We start from the raw sequence: 21,457 nt of genomic DNA, 5'->3' as shown, positions 1-21,457 counted from the left end.
ATTTGCAAATATTTTTCCCCGTCCTAGAAATTGTCTTTTCACTTAATCGATAGTGTCCTTGGTGGCACAAAAGTTTTAAATTTTGATATAGTGCAATTTATGTTCTTTCTTTTGCAGCTTATGCTCATATACCTTTTTAAAGTGAGCTAAAATTTCACGTAATGTGAAATTAACCATTTTGCATACATTAAAATTTTAATTTTGTCACAAAAATGCAAATAGCATCTTTAAAAAAAGAAAAAAAAAACACCTAGTAAAAACATTGCTGAAATCTAATATTGTTGCAGTCTGAAGAGAGAAAAATAATCATGGCAATCTTTTTTTTTTTTTTAATGGAGGTACTGGAGATTGACTCAGGATCTTGGCATGCACTCTACCACTGACCTATACCCCGCTCCCAAAATGACAATCATTTCTTGAGTATTGACTAAGCACCATGCACAGAACTGAGTGGTGTAGGTCAGTGGTTCTCAGCTGGGGGTGATACTGCCCCTCAGGGGACATTTGGTAATGTCTAGAGACATTTTGGTTGTCGTAACTGGAGGAAGGGAGATGTTGTTACTGGCATCTAGTGGGTAGAGGCCAGGGATGCTGCTGAACAGCCTACAATGCACAGGACAGCCCCACAACAAAGAATTATTTGGCCCGAATGTCAGTAGTGCTGAGGTTGAGAAACCCTGATTCATATCTATCAGTGGTCCCCTTTTACAGATGAGGAGATTGAGGCTTAGAGAGGTTAAATAACTTGTATAAAACCACATGGCTTGTAGGTAGGAGAACCAGGATTGAAGCTCAAACACTCTGTCCCCAGAATCCCCATCCTTCTTGCTGAAGCAAAGACAGCAAGAAGGGGATGACTTAGAAGGGGAATGAATCCAAACATCTAGTTGAGAATCACATATTCTTAGTCCACAGTCTGATCTTCCAGTGAGCCAGGATGGTGAAGTGAACCCTCAGGTGAGGAGCCTCAGGCTCTCCGAAGGCTGCTTTAGTGTTCTCAAGACATGGCAGCTGGCTTCGCCTGGAGTGAGCCAGCTGAGAATACCAGGTGGACGTGATCCTTTTTATGACCTAGACTCAGAAGTCATAGAGCATCCTTCTTCTACATTCTATTCCTTAGGAGCAAGACGCAAAGTCTGGGGCACATTCAAGAGGAGAGGAATTAAGCCCCACCTTTTGAAGAGAGGAGTGTCTCACAGATGTAGGGAACAGATTTTAAAACCACAACTAGATTTCACCCATGCAGCATTCAGCTCTCTACTGAAGGTGGGATTCTTTGATCATTCATACCATCCCAGACTCCAAAGGTGGCAGGGCTTTCCTGGAGATGAGGGTGACCCAGAAGGCCCACAGCTCACATTTCACAGTCATCTTGCACAGGAACAACTAGGTGACCACCAGTAGTGGGGTGGGGGGAATGTGTTCTGATCCCCGCTTTTTAATACCTTTTCAAGAGCAGAAATGGTGAGCTCAAGATTGAATCCAGTCACAACCCACTTACCTCATTTTGGTATGGTAAACTGAAGGTAAACTCTTGTTTTAAATTATAACAGATAAGAAACAAAGTTAAATTTTAAAGAAAGATTTTTAACAGAAATTGGAAGCTTTATATGTTCTCCTCCCCTTGTTATGAAATATAGCTAACCGAGGGCAAGTAAATTCTACTTGCCTTAAAAACAATAAAAAATCGTGCTGTTAGTCTGTTACCTATGAGACAGAAAAACTTTTACATAAAAGTAACACAGAATCTCAGACCTCACGGGGGAAATGGTGGATTTTCCTAAGGATCTCTCAAAACTGAGTATATAATGAAATATACATAACAGAGTCTGCTAGTGCCCTTCACAATTACCATTCCATGGTCATTCTTTGCTAACAGAGCCTAACTTATTCAAGGGGGCAATGTGCCCATCTTAAGAACTACATTTCCCAGCACCCTTTGCAACTAGGAGAGGATGATGAAATAACAAGAGGAAGTCATTGGGTGGGGTTTCCAGGAAGGCTATTTAAAGGGAACTGACTCAGCTTGCCCTCTTGCTACTTCCTCCTTCCTTCTACCTGGAACACAAATGAGATTGCAAGGGCTGTGGCAGCCATCTTTGACCATGAGGTAACCTTAAGGAAGGAAGCTATATGTCAAGGATGGTGGAGCAGAAAGGAGGAAGTTGCTGATGAATTTGTGGATGTCCCTGGGCTAACTTCAAACTTTTGTGTTTTTTTTAAGTAAAGAAAAAGACCCTATAGTTTATATAAGCAACTGTAATCGGGTACTAACAGCTGAACACAATCCGTTATTCATTACAGTATGTAAAGCTCCTGCTAACTTTCAAAGTGGTAAATAAATGTGATATTTGAGGATGTCTGTGCTTTCGCTTTGCTTTACCCACTGTTGATGCAACTTTTTCCCATTATAACACCATGGTCCTTCTATGACTGGTCCTCAGCCTGGATCTGTAGCTGCACATTGCTGCCGGTTATCAATAGTCATGTTAAGAATGTGATCTCTCTCATTCTGATTGCTATCCAAGGGGTAAATCACAGGCAATTAAATGCATTTTCAGAAAGGCTGCCTATGGCCTTCCTGACTAGCCACAACTTTGTGGGTGGTACCCAGGCCTGGATTGGAGGCACACTTCAACATAACAGTGATGTTCCCTTGAAAAATGCCTCATAATAGACTGTGTTTCTCAGGTCTCTTGCTTCTGGCTGCTAAATGATTCCTTCATTTTCCCGAAGACTGTGACCCACCTCTCAAGACAAAAACAAAGGCTCAGGTCTGCTTGCCAATGTGGGTGTCATAAGAGAACCAACTTCTCACTTAAGGCAAGATGTCTACACAATCTAGAGTCGCCCTGTCTGACCACAGCCTGCGTCCTGAAACGACAGTAATGCAGGCCCTCGTATGCAATCCACTAACCGCATGATTCTCACATGAATCACCTAGTGATCCCGTGCAAATACAGGGTCTGTATTTCTAACAGGCTCGCAGGTGATGCTGCTGCCGCTGGTCCACAGACTGCATCTTCAGTAGGAAGGCACCTCCTGGCTTTCAGACTCCTTCTTGTCATTCAGATCTCAGTTCAAATGCCACTTCCTTCAAGCAGCCTTCCCTGACCAGCCAGTACAAAACGGAGCTCCCCAATCCCTACCACCCCACACCGTCACTTTGACCACTTCACTTAGATCTCTCCTCAAGGTGCTTATCAATCTCGGGATGAACAAGGCATATGCATTCTTTCATCCCCACTAGAATGTTCTGGGACAACAGAGGCCATGTCTGCCTGCTGTCCAGTTCATCTCTACATCTCCAGGATCTAGAACAGTGCATGGCACACTTGATAAATACCTTCAACCTCTCCTTCAGCCAGAATGTTCTTCCAGAGGTGAGGTCGTTGCTCTCAGATATCTCAAGACTTGAAAAAAAAGTTAATTTTTCTGATGCGAAAGATACTGTGTCTACTATGAAAATGTTTTCAAAAATATAAGAAGAGACCATTACCTAGTTGAGTTCTCCCAGAAGCAGAACCTGACAGAAAGATGAGAGGGCAAGTTGTTGATTGGTCAGGGGGACCCTAACGCAGGGAAGGAAGGCAGAGAAAGGGAGGAGCCAATGTGGGGTGTGTTCATGAGTAGGTTACTACCATGGGCAACTGGGGTGCAGTCCAGCTGGGGACCTCCAGGAGTGAGGAAGCTGGGGTCCTGGCCGTCACTGGTCAAGGTCGGATGGATGGTAATAATGCTACTCACTGGGTTTAGCCCACTTTTCCAGAGCAAGGCCTTACCAAAGAGTCACAGGCGCTAGCAGAGAGATGATGTCATAGTCCAGGTGGCAGCCAAGGAGATAGAAAAGGGTGCCATCAGGATCTGCCACTCAGAGTGGCGCTACCACTATCCAGGATAGAACTTTGTTGTCTTTTCTGGGAACTGCCTGCCCAGTGCCCCATCCCCAGGTCACCAAGGTGCAACCCTAGAAGCCTCCTTTTGGGGACCATCGCCAGCCCATACATTTCTAGCCTATATGCAAACAAAGACAAAGAGCACCTTCCAAAAATTAGTTTTTTACTAATTGAGATATAACTCACAGACCATAAAATTCACCATTTTAAAGTGTATGGTTCAGTAGGTTTAGTATATTCACTATGTAGTACAACCATCACCACTGTCTAATTCCAGGACATTTTCATGACCCTTATAAGACACCCCATGCCCATTAGCACTCACTCCCCATTCCCCCCTCCCCCAGCCCCTGGCCACCACTAATCTACCTTCTGTCTATGGATTTCCTATTCTGGACATTTCATAGAAAAAGGATCATACAACATGTGGCCTTTTGTGTCTGGTTTCATTCATTTACCATAAGGTTTTCAAGGTTCATCCTCACTGTAGCAGGTATCAGTGCTTCATCCTTTTTATGGCTGAATAATATTCCATTGTTTGGATGGACCACAGATTGTTTATCCATTCATCTGCTGATAGGCGTTTGAGTTGTTTCCACTTTGGGGCTATTATGAATAATGCTACTATGGATACTTGTATACAAGTTTTTGGGTGAACTTATGTTTTCAATTCTCTTGAATGTTTCAAATGATTTTTTAAAACAGTTCTAAGTACATTCTCGTAGCCAGGTAGGCAGCAGCCCTGGCTGAGGGTCAAATACGCCCTCACTCTTATGCACTTGAAGGCATCCCAGGACTTATACATGTTGGTGGCAATGTCAATACCCTACAGTCGTCTTCCCCAGGTGGAACAACCATTTCAGCTTCAGAGTTGGGGTTACGGGGCAGAACTGGTCCTCTGAGAAATGAGGAGCTGAGGGGATGCCCAGCCACGCACCTGCGTATGTAACAGGACCACATGTGTTGTGTCTCTGCGCTCTCCAGAGTGTATACTGGGCCAGCGTCCCTGGAGTTCATAAAGGAGGCTATACTTCCCTGCCTTAGGACTCAGCCCAGAGTCTCTGAGCCTGCCTGCATCCTTTTACACAAGCTCATATTCTTTTTCATGGCTGAGTAGTATTCTGTTGTATAAATATACCACATCCTAATCCAGTCATCTGTCAATGGACATTTAGGTTGTTTCTATGTCTTGGCTATTGTATCTAGTGCTGGTATGAACATTGGGGTACCTGTGTCTTCTCAAATTAGTTTCCTCTGGATATATGCCCAGGAGAAGGATTGCTGGATCAAAGGGTAAATCTATTTTTAGTTTTTTGAGGGCTCTCCATACTGTTTTCCATAATGGCTGCACCCAACTACATTCCCACCAACAGTGCAGAAGGGTTCCCTTTTCTCCACACCCTCGCCAGCATTTATGGTTTGTGGACTTTTGAATGACGGCCACCCTGACTGCTGTGAGGCAATACATTATTGTAGCTTTGATTTGCATTTCTCAGATAATTAGTGATATTGAGCCTTTTTTCATGTGCCTGTTGGCCTTTTGTATGTCTTCACTGGAGAATTGCTTGTTTAGGTTTTCAGCCTCGTTTTGGATTGGGCTGTCTGTCTTTTTGTCTTTAAGTTGTATGGGCTGCTGCCACAACTGACATGACATTTCTTCAACTGATGCTCTCAGTTAGGAATTTGAAAGTTGGACTGAGTCCAGAAAGTGAGAGCGGTATCATATTAATGGCCTGGTTATTCTGCTCTTCCTTGGAGGACGTGGAGTAAGCCAGGAGCCACTCCTTCTAATTTGTTTCTTGTTAAGGTAGAGCTTCATGCTTTCTGATGTATGCACCATCCCACTGCTCTACCGTTTTAGCATTTTTCCTCCCAGCCTTTTAGAGGAAATCATTCTTTCCAGTGAAGGCCTGGAGCTGGCTTCTCTGGGCTTGGCCAGCCAGTTGTGTACCCACCTCCTCCAGTGACATCTCGAGGTAGCTTGAAATCAGCCACCGTGGAAATTTGCACATGTTACAAATCAGAGATTTTCTTTTCTGAGATTTAGTTGTTAAACATTTACCAGCACACCACTGATTTTATTTACACTCACCCAATTCACATGCCCATCAACTAGTTAACGCTCTTCTAAAGACTACCGGGAGTTTACATCCTCGTAAATGAAGACAGCTGAGGTATAAGTAAACATATAAACAAACAAGATAATGCTAGGTAGTGATAAAGTATGTAGAAAATTAAATAAAACAGCTGATACATTGAATATACTCCTTTTATCCTTTTTTTTTTTTTACATCATATCATGAACAATTCCCTAAGTTATAAAAAGGTCTAAGGAGCGTTCTACTTCCTGGCTGCATAATATTTATTCCTTGTGGGAATATGCTAATTTATTTAAGCTTTCTCCTATAGTTAAGTGTTTCTCAACCTTGGCACTGTTTACATTTTAGGTCAAATAATTATTTGTAATTGATTTCTTTTTTTAATTTGCTTTTGTTTTGGGGTTTTTTGGGGGGAAGGTAATTAGGTTTATTGATTGATTGATTGATTGATTGATTTTTAATGGAGATACTGGGGATTGAACTCAGGACCTCGTGCATGCTAAGTGTGCACTCTACCACTGAGCACTGCCCTCCCCGCTCTAATTAATTCCTACTCATTAGAGCCATCCTGTGCATTGTAGGATGTCGAGTAGCATCCCTGGTTTCTGCCCACTAGCTGCCAGGAGCAGTGCCCCCCACACCAGTTATGACAACCAAAAATGTCTCCAGATTTTTTCCCCTGGGGAGAAAAGTCACGTTGGTAGAAAATCACAGCCACGGGTGGACTTCCCACTGAGAAATAAAGGGTTCCAAGAGGGAAGCAGGTCTCCGAGTGTGACCCCGGACCAGCAGCAGGAACACCCTCCCTGGGAACTTGCTAGGAATGAAAACTCTCAGGCACCTCTCCAGATAAAAGAAATCTGAATGGCTAGGGGTGGGACCAGGCAGTCTGTATTGTGACGAGCCCTCAGGGGATTCTCACACACACTTCAATTTGATAGGGGGCTGGGGATGACGGCTTTAGAAATCAAAATAGTGCTGGAGGTGGGAGGCACTTGTGATGCATGTCTGTGGTTGCATCATGCTACTGCTTTCCCCTCTGGCTGATCCGAGGCTGCTGTAGGTGATTAGTGCAAATTAGCTGAGTTCAGGTGTACTTTTGACTTAAGTACCACCTTTCAGCTCAGGATTACCAAACACCACTTATTTTTACCCCAGGGAGGCTCTGGGAGGCTCCAGGGCCAAAGATAAAATTAAGAATAGAAAGCAAATGGGGTCATCTGACCCAAGGCTCTAACCACCGCTTGGGTTTCACCGCTGCCTGTAAACCTTAGTTCTTTAAATAAAGAGCATTTTGGTCTTTTCAGATACTGAAAAACCACAAAAGGCGAGGCCAAGCCAAGATGTACTGCTTGCAGTTATCTCGTCCTCAGGGTACCATGAATTCAGTTCAGAATGTAGTCTCTGGTCCAGGGAGTCTCAGTACTGGCAGTACTGCCCCATCCCCGGGGGAATTTGGAAAGGGGGCTGGGTTATCACAAAGATGGGAGCCTCTGGCATTTAGTGAATTAGTGCCACGGTTGTAATGCAAAATGGTGCAGTCCCTTTGAAAAATAATTGAAGAGTTTCTTTTAAAATTCAGTGTACACTTATGATAAGATGCAGCCATTCTTCTCCTAGATATTTATCAAAGAGAAAAGAAAGCCTACATCCACATTTATACACAAATGTTCATATCGGCTCTATTTTTTAACAGCCAAGAGTTGGAAGCAACTTGAACATCGATCAACACGTGAAAGATACACGGGCTGTGGCACACCCATACAGTGGACCACCGCACAGCGATAGGAAGGATGGGGCACACGGTACAATGGATGAATCTCAACATAATGGTGTTGAGTGAAAGACAGACAAAGAAAGAGTATGTGCTTTTTGATTCATTTCCTTGGCATAAAATTATTTAAAATGCAAACTAATCTATAGTCACAGAAAACAGATCGAAGGTTGCTGGGGATGTGGGGGAGGGCAGGGAGGGACGAGAGGGAGGGATTATTAAGGGGCTCCCACGGTAATCCCCCTGGGAAAGGAAATACCTTTGGGAAAGGTGATAGTTATGTTAATTAAGTCTCCGTGGGGCAGCTCAGAACCTGGCAGCTGTTTTCTCTCAGCTGAGAGAGAGGGGGAGCCCAAGGCAGAAGCCACAGTGTTTCACTCTGGGCTGTGACGTAACAGTCCCGTCCTGCTAACTGAACAGCTCTAAGTCGGGGGTTCTGACGACCCCCTCCTTAGGTTCCGTGATTTGCTAGAAGGGCTCACAGAACTGAGGAAAATGGTTTAGTTTCAGTTACTGGTTGATTGTGAAGGATACAACTCAGGAACAGCCAAATGGAAGAGCTACACAGGGGCAAGGCGTGGCGGGAGGCGAGCGCAGGGGGCAGGCCCTCTCTGGCCTTGCCCATCCGCCCAGCACCTGGCTGTGTTTTCCAACCCCCGAAGCTCATCAGCTCTTGCTGTTCAAGAGTTTGTACAGAGCTGAAATCTCCAGCCCTCGCCACCTCCAATCACGTGATCCTTCTGGTGACCAGCCCCATCCTGAATCTGTCTAGGGGCCCCCCACCGTAAAGCACCTCAAAGCATGAAGTCAGACAAGATGGAAAGGGGCTCCTTGTGAATAACAGAAAACACTCCTGTCATTCAGGAGATTCCAAGGGTTTTAGAAGTTCAGTGCCAGGAACCAGGGATGAAGACCAAGTATACTTCTTACTAGACTGTAGAGGTTAAGCAACTCACCCAAGCCCACGTGGCTGTTGTGCTGACTGTCCACGGGCCACCTGCCTCCCCCAGGTTCACTCTGCATCTTCTCTCTGTGCCCAAGCCCAGGAGGCTGACCCGTGTGGCCCGTGGCCACGGACAGCGATGCCCTCTCATCTCTGGTAGTCCAGCCAGTGGAAGGCCGGGAAGAGAGCAAAGGGACAAAGGGAAGATTCAGGGTACTTACTCCCCCAGCTTCTTACCCATGTGCTTGCAGCAGGTTGCTCTGCCCGGACTCAGGCCATCTCCCTAGGGCTACCCAGTCTGACTGCTGGTGACCACTCCCTCTCCTCACCTTTTCCAGCACAGGAGTGGTAACTCAGCTGTCACTGGACCCAGAGTTCAACATGATCCCCTGTACTGCTTCTCCTCAAATCACCCAATTTGAGTGGCCACTTCTCTGGTGCAGGGACCCTGGCTGATACAGAAAATAAGCAGGAGAGCTGGGACTGGCCTAATGTGATGACATAATTATTTGTCAGGTTTCTTTCTAAAGTTCACCTTGATGGCTATGTACATAGGAATCATGTCATTTCATGTAGTAAATCAAAAATAACTTTTAAAGATACACGCACCCCAGTGTTCACAGCAGCACTGTTTACAATAGCCAAGACATGGAAGCAACCTAAACCTCCATCAGCAGATGGCTGGATAAAGAAGTTGGGGTATATATTTACAATAGAGTACTACTCAGCCATAAAAAGAACAAAATAATGCCATTTGCAGCAACATAGATAAACCTGGAGATTGTCATACTGAGTGAAGTCAGAGAAAGAGAAGCACCATATGATATCGCTTATATGTGGAATCAAAAAATGATACAAATGAACTTATTTACAAAACAGAAATAGTTCCACAGACATAGAAAACAAACTTATGGTTACCAGAGAGGAAGGTGGGGAGGGAAAAATTGAGAGTTCAGAATTTGCAGATACTAACTACTGTATATAAAATAGATGAACAACAAGGTCCTACTGTCTAGCACAGGGAACTATATTCAGTATCTTATAATAGCCTACAATGAAAAAGAATAGGAAAAGGAATATATATATATATGTATAACTAAATCACTGTGCTGTACACCAGAAACTAACACAACATTGTAAACCAACTGTACTTCATTAAAAAAAAAATAAATAAATAAAATACCTTTTAAAATTAAAACCAATTTTTCTTATCACAAAATCAAAACATTCATTGCAGGGAAATGTAAAAATACAAATAAATGGAAAGAAACAATCAAAAAATTATAGAAGGATAGATGAAACATATTTATCCTTCCTTTATTTTTTCTATGCATGTACATATATACATTTGTTTTACAAACTTGGAATTTTCATATACACACCGGTTTTCATCTTCTTTTTTGCCCTGCCATACATTTTAGTTAGCTTCTCACACCTTTACATCCTTTTAAATGGTTGGTTGGCATTGGATTGTGGGGCTGTGTCGTCAGTTTTAAAGCTAATGTCCTATTAGGGGCATGTAGGTTGTTTTCCATTTTTGGTTCCTGCAAGTCATACTATACTGAGTTGGGTTGGATTTTTTTGTTTTATTTTGGTCAAATCTTTGCATACATATCTATTTTCTCCATATAAATTTTTAAACATAGAATTGATGAATTCAGGTGGCACATTTTAAGGCTTTGGGTGTGAAATGCTTAATTTCCTCCCCATCTCCACCCTTGCTCCAGGCAGGCTAAGAGATGCCTTTTACTCTCCATCCCCACCAACACTGGATATTAAATGTTTGCTTAAAAATCTCTGCAGATCACTTCAGTGTGATATTTTAATGTAAGTAAATCTCTTCTACCTGAAAAAAAAAGTGTTTGTTTAATGCATGAATTCGAATCAAGTAAATTAAAACTAGCCTTCCTTTGAATAGATCTGTGCAGCAAAAATGAACATTAGAATTGTAACCACACAGCCAAAGTGAAATGCAAATTGATGCAACAGTCTGTTAAAATTAGGGCACTTCACAGTGTGGAAATCTGACAGACACTACCTCTGCCAGGTGATCAAAATTCTCATCAAGAGTGAGAGTGGGAAGGTATAGCTCAGTGGTAAAGTTCCTGCCTAGTACATGCAAGGCCCTGGGTTCAGTCCCCAGTACATCTATTTAGATAAATAAATAAGTAAACCTAATTCCCCACCCCCAAAAATTTTTTAAAAAATAGAGTGAGAAATCATCCTGGAAGCATGCACCCTCCATTTAGGAGATAAGAAGGGTATTTTACCTCCATGGTGTTCCTCCACAAAAGCCACCAGGTAGCCTCATGATGAGAAACACATCAGATAAACAAGATCCTACTGTAGAGCACAGAGAACTATATTCAATATCTTGTAATAACCTATAATGAAAAGGAATATATATATTTTTACTGAATCACTATGCTGTACACCAGAAACTAACACAACATTGTAAATCAACTATACTTCAATTAAAAAAAACTACCATGTATCATCAGAAAATTAATAAAAAATTAAGAATACTTATTAAAAAAGAGAGAGAGAAATACACAAAGGACATTCTACAAAACACCTAAGTGGTCCTCCTTGAAACTATAAGGAAAGTCATAACAGTCAAAATGAGCATGTCCACCATTGATACATAGATAAACAAAATATGCTATATCTGTTCAATGGAATATTATTCAGTCATAAAAAAGGAGCAAAGCGCTATATACCTGCTACAACATGGAGGAACCTTGAAGACATCGTGCTTAGCAAAAGAAGCCAGACACCAAAGATCACATGTTGTATGGTTCCATTTATATGAAATTTCCGAAATAGGCAAATCTAGAGAGGCAGACAGTAGATCAATGGTTGCTGGGAGCTGGAGCCTGGGGCAACAGGGAACCAGCGCCACGTGGCTATATGGTTTCTTACAGAGGTGAAGAAAACATTGTGGAATTGGTAGTCATGATTGCACAATTTTTGAATATACGAAAACCCACTGAATTGTGCACTTTGAAAGAATGGATATTGTAGTATGTGAATTACATCTCAATTGAAAAAAATACAAAAAAGTCTGAGCAACTGTCACAACCAAGAAGAGTCTAGGGAGACAGGATGGCTCCATGTCACAATGTGGTGTCCTGAATTCTGGGACAGAAAAAAATGCATTTGGTAACAACTAAGGAAATCGGAACACAATATAGATTTTAGTGAATGATAATAATATAATGGGTTCATTAATTGTGACAAATCTATAGTAATAATGTAAGAGATTATAACACAGGAAAATCAGAGGAGAAAGTAGGTGTGGGGTATATGGAAAATCTCTGGACTATATTTGCAACTTTTCTGTAAACCTAAAACAGTTGTAAAATTAAAAGTTCGTTAAAAAAAAAAAGCAATCAAGGCATACCCAAGGGTGATCATTTGGGCCACTTAAAAAAAAAAAAACTACAAGGGTTCTTGCCTCTGGCCTTAAGGATTCAGTCGTTTCTGATTTTGTCTGCAGGAAAACTGTCCATTTGGTAACTGAATCCACTGTTGGCCTGGTCGGGTCACCAGGGAAGGCGTTGGCTGAGTAGAGTATAAACACCAGTGATTCTATTCTCAGTAAATGCTGCTCACTGTGAACCTTCTTTCCTTCCCTTCAGTTTGTCTGCAGCATGTCCGGACCTGAATTATCCTGTCCAGGCAAGTCCTGATTCTGGAAGGCTTTGAGTATTGAAAAATATTGGGAGATTTCAGTGGATTTGCCTGAAAAGAAAAATCTTACCTTTTTTTTTTTTTTTTAAACAGGTGGCTAACTTCAACATTAACACCACTGCTCATGACCAAGGAAATCAGATGATGCAAGGCTGAGCAAGAGTATCTTTCAAATGACATAGGACTTTAGGTGACATTCAGGACACTGTTTTGCAAGGGCGCACTGCTGCCCAGCTCCGAGAAGCTGCTCTTGCAGAAACACCAAGAATATCGACATATTAAATACAAAGGGACCACCCCCAAGCTTGGGAGCCAGGATCTTGTGAAAGTTTATATTAAGAGTAAATGTACTTCCCTCAAAACACATCAGGGTCCTTGAGAGACCTGCCTGGGTCTGTTCGGACAAGAGCTTCAGCCCTGAGGACCTGTTCTTTGCCAAGGGGCAAGAAAGCTCAGCACTTCTCTGAGAAGACATTTGGCTGGAAATGGTAGCTCACGGAAAACTGTGTTGTGTTAAATAATTTTCCCTTCTAGAATTAACATGTTCTTCAATAAAGACACCAATTTAGAAAGCCCCCCCACCCCCAAAAAAGGAGGAAATATACTTGAAGAGCTTAAAACGTTACGGGAAAACAGGGTAGTGGACGTCACCTCTGTGAACATTCTGAGAAATCATTTAAGTTCACTAAAATTATTATTTTACCAACAGTAAGAATAACCATGGGTAACATTTTTTGCACATGCAGCAATGCTACGTTTGTTCCCTTTTCAAAAGAAATCCTGCGATCTTTTTCTCCACAAAACCAAGTATTGAGGCTTAAGCCTGAATCATTCTGGATACATACCCCTTGGAGAAGCTTGACCCAAACAAATTCAGTAAAAGAAAGTGCCAAAGAGCCACATTCTTGGCTTTTATGAGTTCCTAAACAGGCTTTTGAAATTCATGGCAGAGACTATCATCTTGAAAGCCAAGACTTTTGATTTGCAAGATTTGCAAAAGAAAGCCTTTTTTTTTTTCTGGTAGGGTCTCTAATTTGAGTATCAAAACTTTGGATTCAAAAATGAATCCCTGAAGAAGTCTTGGGATGGAGTTTATGCCACAATTAACAGTATGTTTGCAGGGAAATGGATGAAAAGTCAGATTATCCTGTCCCTGAGGCTGAAATTTTCAAAATAAAGGAACAAACCTGGGGAAGAGGAATTAAAAATTCCAGGGGCTGGCAAGTGGGTGAAACTGGATTTGGTCATAAGCTGATGAGCTGGGCATTATTAAAATTATGTTCATTACTCTAGTCTCTCCTTTTGTCTATTTTTTGAAATTTTCCATAATAAAAATTTTGCTCTTGTTAGTTTGAACGTGGAAGCTGGGAGACCCTCAAGAAGTTTCTTGAAATTAGGCAGCCAGGAAGTGGTGGTGCCTGAACTAGGGCAGCGGTGATGGAGAGGATGGAGGAGGCTGGAGAGAGGTGTCTGGATTCACAGTGTATCTGGTGGTATCCCACTGAATTATTGCAACATCTCAAGCCTCAAATCCCCATGCATTTTCCCTCCTCCTTCATGTTGAGAGCTTACTGTACCTGGAACTTGGCTTTGGGTAGAGAAGATGGGTTGGAAGAAGAGCAGTCTAGGTGGGGTTAGTCACTGAGGTGGGCTCCTGAGAAATGTCTCCGCCCTGGACACCATCTACAGCCTGAGGGACTTAAGAAACCTCCAGATGCCTATGAGTTTTAGTCTAGGAGTCATGGGAACCTCAAAGGGTTTTCAATAGACTGTGGTATGAGATAATTCTAAAATTCTCCTCTACCCCAGCTACTGCGTGGAACAGTTCAGAGTCGGCTGCTTGTGGAAATGGACCAGTTACGAGAAGCCAAAGCATTCCAAGTACTTTATATAAACATGCACTGCTACTCCTCAAAGCAACCTTGTGAAATGGGGATCAATATCCTCAGTTTGAACACAAGGAATCTGAGATCAGAGAGGTTGAGTGATGCCCCACTGTCACACAGCAATTACCTGTAAGGTTGCCAAGTAAAATACAACAAAACCTGGCATGGAACATAGTTATATATTTTTAAATATTCGCTGTTTATCTGAAATTCAAATTTAACTGGGTGACCTGTATTTTTATTTGCTAAATCTGTCAAGCTTCATTACTGACCAAGCGAGGATTGGAGTCCAGCGTCTGGCTGCAAAGTCCTGGTCCTTCACCCAAACTGCCCTGACTCTAGGGCAGTTTGCGCTGGTTCACCTCCATCCCGATGCTCATTGCCTCACTGGGGCCTTGCTGACAGAGAGTAACTGGCAAATGTTGATTGAGTGAATATGTAGAAAGATGTGCAACATTAGAGAACTTGGGAGTTTTCCTGAACAATCAAAAATTCTAGTATTGTGAGTCTCGTCTGGTGGGTAAGATTGTAGGTTCTAGTATCAACTCCCTGGGTTCAGATCCTGCTACCATCGTTGACCCACCAGCTCCATGATTTGGGGCAAGTCACTTAAGCTCTGTGCCTCAGTTTCCTCATCTGTAAAATGGGGGGGGGGTGATAAAAATAGCACTAATAATAGTACTTTACTCATAAGTCTGTTTTGAGGAGTAAATGAGCAATGCCAATGCCATCTTCCCAGAGAGGAAGACCTCAGGAAATGCTGCCTATGACTAGGAGTCTATAGGAAGATAAAGAAGTAACTGATGTTGCAAACCCTTCTCACACTGCCAGGAGCACGCAGAGTTTTTCTTTCAGGGCGGGAATTGTGTTTCCCTCCCTGAAGTCCTTGGCGTGGTCAGAGAGCCCTGTTCCCGGTAGGGGGCGCAGTAAATACCGATTCAATAAATAAATTAGCCAGGAGAGGGGTTCCTAAGGGGACCAGAATTGACCTCTAAAAATACCCGAAAACCAAAAGAAAAAAGAACCCCACAGAAACAAAAACTATATCAGAGGGAAATAATTTGAGGGATGATTCCAGAATATGACAGTGAGTGAGTCAAAGCATCTATTATTGAAAAGATTATACTGGGGGAGAAACATTTTGATCACCCAGAAAAAGCAAAAATGCTTCAGGCGTGGCAAGCCACAACAAATCTTGTCATTAAAGCAAAATTAGTACTGGTCTTAAATTCCAGAGGCTACAAAACAGCCTGGCTAAGGACACTCATGCCTAATTATTGTGCCTAATAATTACCTTGACTAATTAGAGCAAAGGTTTTGGAGTATGTTTCTATTCCCAGATACTGAGTCATCAGTGACCCGGAATAAATCATTTCGCTCTATTTGCGTCTTGGATCATCCACATGGAAGTACCCTTGGCCAACCCCTCTGGGAAATTCCAAAGGCTTCATTAATTAATATTTGGAAAACAGTATAATTTGTATATGTCGGGACTATAGAAATATGACATCAGTATGTTTTGTATGTTGGGTTCATTTATTTAATTATTCAGCTGTGCTCCAGAGATCCTTAGCATTTATTGACCTCCTACTCTGAGCCAAGCCCGGGGCTAGGAACTGGGCATGCAATAGTGAACAAGACAGATGGGCCCCTGCCCTCATGAAGCTGATGGTCTAGTGATGGAGACCGACGATAAAAAAGCAAAGCAACAAACAAAATAATTACAAACTGTTAAGTTCTATGAGGAATGCTAATAGAATTCTGCCATGGATTGCAGCAGGAGGGATCTACTTTTGATGGATGGTCATGGAAGGCTTCTCAGAGGAGGTGATCCCCAAGCTGAGAGCAGCCAGGTCAAGTTGGTGCTTAGTATGTATGGAAGGCATGAAAGGAAATAAAACAGAGTGAGCAAGAGTAGTAAGTGGTCATAACAAGCATGGATTTTCTGGGTTTGAATCCTGCCCTGCTATGACTTGGTGGGTAGTCGATATTGTGCAAGCTTATTTGCCATTCTCCTGTGCCTCAGTTTCTCCATCTGTAAAATGGGGATAAGAAAAATACTTGCTTCATGGGGCTGTCATGAGGAATTAGTGAAGTAATATTTGTAAGGCATATACGTGTTCGCATGAATCAAGCATCACACACCTGGAAGGGTCCCAGAGGCTGTCGGATGTTCCTTCCTTACATTCTCTAGCTCACCTGAGCTCACCTACACTGAGCATTTCCCAGCTCCGGGATCTGCATCTCTCCTCTTCTCCGCCTGGGGGAGCTCTCCGGCTCAACCAAACACAGACTCACCCTGGAAATGTGGGCAGGCTACCCTCAACCAGGAAGAACAGACATCAGTGAATAAATATCTCAGACTCTCCGCCCTCCTTTGGGGCCACGCTGACCTGCACCCCACACAGGCTTTCTGGGGAGAGTGAAACAGCCCCTGTTGCCCAACAAGATACCCTGCCCATTAACACAGCCTTTACTGGTTTTTCTCTCTTCCCTGACTCATTTCACTCCCTCGCAGGGCTTCCTGGAATCAGCTCCCAGGGCTGAGATGGGGCAAGGGATGTGACTTCACACTTCACCTGATGAAAGGATAAACGCATGTGGTCTATCTTTATGATGGCGTGGTATTTCACCATAAAAAGGGATGAAGTTCTGACACATGCCACCGTGCGGATGAACCTCAAAAACATTACAATAAGTGAAAGAAGCCAGACACAAAAGGTCACACATTGTCTGCTTCCTTTTATAGGAAATATCCGGAAGTGGTAAATCCATAGAGACAGAAGGCAGACCAGTGGTTTTCAGGAATTTGGAAGGAGGAGGGTTGGGAAGTGAGGGCTTAGTGGGTACAGGATTCTTTGGGTTGCTGAAAAACGTCTTGGGACTAGATAGAGGTGATGGTGATACAATATTGTGAATATACTAAAAGTCACTGAATTGTTCATTTTTAAGTGGTTAATTTTATATTATTTGAATTTCAATTAAAAATATATTAAGTGTATAACTGAATCTCTATGCTGTACAGCAGAGATTAACACAACATTGTAAACCAACTGTACTTCAATTATATGAATATATATTAAACACACACACACACGCACACACTGAGCATGATTCCCCCTCTGCTGCTGCCCTGGGGCTGGGAATCCTCGGCCTAGTCCTGGAACCTTGTATGGAAATCGTCACCTGGCATCTCGTCCAGCGAGGGGAAGCCTTTTTAGTCCTGAAAACCATGCGGTCCTTCCTTCCTAACACTGCAAGGAGGGGAATTCGTATTTCTTTACTGAAGCCCTACTATGTGCAGACCACATGCTGGACACTTTATAGGAACTCTCCATCAACCCTCTTGACCCTCTCGCCTCATTTGTTTAATTTTTCTTCCTCAGGCTTATCACCAGCTGACATTATGATTAGATATACATATTTGTTCATTGTTTTTTCTCACTAAAATGTAAGCTTCACAGGGCAGGATGTTTGTCTATTTTGTTTATTACCATAGCCCCTGTTCCTGGCACACAGTAGGTGCTCAATAAATACAGAAGGAACCTAGCAAGATAGTCATCAGTATCTCCAGTCTACAGATGGAGAAATGCGGGCTGAGTGATTTGCCATAGTTCCATGACTAATAAGCAGCAGAGACCGAATTTGCGCTGAAGGCCATCTGGGGGCACAGCCCAAGCGGCAGAGAGCTGTCCTTCATCAGCTTCCTGTGACCTGCTGGGATGACTTAGAAGTCTGAAAATTAAAGACGTCAAGGCCATGACTCATCTCTTCGGCAAAGAAGAAGGAAATCACGACCCGGAGCTGAGCCACGGTTTCTGCTTCCCTCTGTGCTGCCTCATTCACACCTCCAGCGCTGGGCCCCCCCAGCCTCCTTGCGGGGATGAGGCCAGGGGCTTAGCATAGTCCAGGCCTTCCTTCTCATCTTGCCTCTGCCCTCTTGGCTGGGACTGTCTGACCCAGATGAAACCACAGATGTGAGCCCAGGCCAGCAGTTCCTGTCCAGCCATGGCGAGGTTTGAATGCTGGCCATGGTGAGACTTTGAAGAGGCTCCTGCCACAAGGTTTTCTTGGATGGATGGCACCAGCTGTAACCCCTTACACACCTGACTTATTTAAAACACTCATTTAACCTAATTTTAAAAAAAGAAAACAAGCTTTAAAGTCAGAAAGAGATGGGTTTGAAGCCTGGCTCTGTCATTTATTAGTTGTGTGACCTTGGGCACACCTACTTGACCACCCTGTTCTTCAATTTCCACATCTGGTAAGAATATTATCTGTTTCTAAGTGTTGGCAAGAGGATGGGCATATATCTGGATAAAAATATAATACAAAAAGACACATGCACCCCAGTAATCACAGTAGCACTATTTACAATAGCCAAGACATGGAAACAACCTAAGTGTCCATCGACAGATGACTGGATAAAGAAGATAAACACACACACACACACACACACACACACACACACACACACACACACACAATGGAATACTACTCAGCCATAAAAAAGAATAAAGTAATTCCATTTGCAGCAACATGGGTGGACCTGTAGATTGTCATTCTAAAGGAAGTAAACCAGAAAGACAAAGAATAATACCATATGATATCACTTATATGTGGAATATTTTTAAAAAGGCACAGACAAACTTATTTACAAAACAGAAACAGACTCACAGACATAGAGAACAGACTTATGGCTACCAGCAGGTAAAGGGGTTAGGAAGGGATAAATTGGGAGTTCTGAATTTGCACCTCTTGGGAAGTGATGGAAATGTTAGGTATCTTGATTATGACAGTGGTTTCATTGGTGTATACATCTTCAAAACTCATCAAAACTCATCTGAAATATGTGTGGTTTACTGAATGGAAATTATACCACAACAAAGTTGTTTTTTTTTAAAAAGAGGGTGGAACAGGACTTCTGGATTGGAAGGCATCTGCACAGCCTAAAGGAGGAATAGTGCTCTAAAGGCATCATAACAGAAATGGAGTGCTGAGGACTGAACCCCAGGGCAGGGATGGCTGTGGGGTGGGGTTGGAGGCAAACAAGGTTCTGGGTGTGGGCCCTAGGCTGGCCAGTGCGTCAAAGGCTGAGACTGGACGAGTGGCTTAACCTCTGGCAGCTTCCCCTTCTCCAGCTGTACACGAGTGGGGATTGGATCATGCTAAACCCTGCCCTGTCCCACACAGAATTAGAACATTCCATCAAAGGAAGAATGTTAATCTCCATCATGGTTGGAGATTTTTAGGGTGGGGGATAATAAAACAATCACCCTAGTAATCCATGAAGATATTTTTGCTGTGAAAGATTCTAACACTCCAGGGGTAGGGGTAGAGATTAGTGGTAGAGTGCATGCTTGGCATTCACAAGGTCCTGGGTTCAATCCCAGTGCCTCCACTAAGGGGAAAAAATATTTTTTAAAAACTCAAAAAAAAAAAAAAAGATTCTAACATTCCAGATCTATGTAGAGCAAACTGTAAAGTCCTTCTTCATCAGCTTCCACTATCAACAGTCTGAAGCACACCCTTACAGTGTCTTTTCTTTGCATTTATGTAAATAGGGCTAATAGCTAACATTAACTGGGCGCTTACCACATGTCAGGGACTGCTCCAAGCAATTTACATAGATGAATATATTTAATGTTCACAACAACCACATGAGGCAAATTCTGTTACTATCTGTCTTTTACAGAGTGGGGAATCTCAGGCCCAGAGAGGTGAAGTAACTTCCCCAAAAGTCACACAGCTTCAGAGAGGAGGAGTCAGAATTCAAACCCAGGCCGCCTGGCCCCAGAATCTATACAGGTAACCATTGCACTCTGTTGTCTCTGTTATATTTTCTTTTTTCCATAAGCTGAGTCATACCTTGTGCATGTTTTGCATCTTGTTTTTCACATTTGGTACATTTTTGAGAGCATCTCATGTCAATTCACACAAGTCTACTTCTCTCACTTTAATAGTGGCATAGCCCTGCATGGTATTCCACAGTAGAAGATGCTGTAATCTATTTATTAATTCCTTATTGACGGACTGTTAGGGTGTTTCCACTCCTTCATTTTTACAAACAATCCTTTGGCCATCATCGCTTGAACATCTGTCTTTGAGCATTCATAGCTATTTCTAGGGATTTCTAGAAGTGAGGATTTAAATCCTCAATATATATCATGATCCAGATTGTCTTCCTAAAAGGGTGCCCCTGTTTAAACCTTGTCATCAGTGTGTGAGCACCTGGTCCCCACACCATTGCCAACACTGGATGGATATAGCTTTCGTTTATTTTGTCACTGAATGGGGGAGGTGGGAAAGTTGTATCTCGTTGGATGTTTTACTTCGCATTTCCCAGATGACCAGTGAGCTCAATATCTTTCCAAATGTGTAGATTGATCATTTCTATATTACCTTCTGGGAATGCCCCATTAGAGTCGATAGGACTGTGGATAGCTAACATTTCTTTCTCAGTGCACCCCAATTCCATCCTGTCACGGCCATTTATGTTCCAGCTGTCCAAATCCTCTCCTCTTCCCTGTGATAACAGTCCCCATGTCCCCCTTTCCGCCAGTCTTCTGTGTAGTCAAATTCACAGCCTTTGACCCACAGGGAGCCAATGGGTCCATTCCCCAGGCCATGGTGATTAGTTCAGGGCAGAGCTCATGACCCAAGAAGGGCCAGCCAGAGAAAACCAGGCCCCATCTCTGTACAGAGAAATTCTGCCTTCCTCTACATTTGGTTTGGTGACATAGAGGACCTGAAGTTGCCAGGGAACCCCAAGAGAAGCTGGAAAATGAAGACATCACAGAACAGGCAAAGCCACGGAAAGTCAGAGATTCTGGGTCTGGGTGTTATTATTATCTGAGTCCCTGCATCCAGTCTCATCCAAAGCCAAACCACGCCTGAACTTCCCGGTTACGGAAGGGAAAACATTTTCTTGTCTTAATTAGTATTATGTTTAGACAGCTTAGGTTGAGATTATTGGGTTTGGGGGTTTCTTTTTTCTTTTTTTTTTTTCTTTTTTTCTCTTTTAACCTTGCGGTGGGTCCTGATTGATCCACATGACTGGAAGGAAGAACACAGACTCACATTCAGTCAAACTGAGGTGGGAAGCCCCATAAAAAAGACAGGCAGGACCCCCAGGCAGGGCGACTACTCTCCTGCCAGCACCATCC

This window comes from Camelus bactrianus, chromosome 18 (genome assembly GCF_048773025.1).
Source record: "Camelus bactrianus isolate YW-2024 breed Bactrian camel chromosome 18, ASM4877302v1, whole genome shotgun sequence".
NCBI classification, from domain to species: Eukaryota; Metazoa; Chordata; class Mammalia; order Artiodactyla; family Camelidae; genus Camelus; species Camelus bactrianus.
This window is presented reverse-complemented; position numbering follows the sequence as displayed.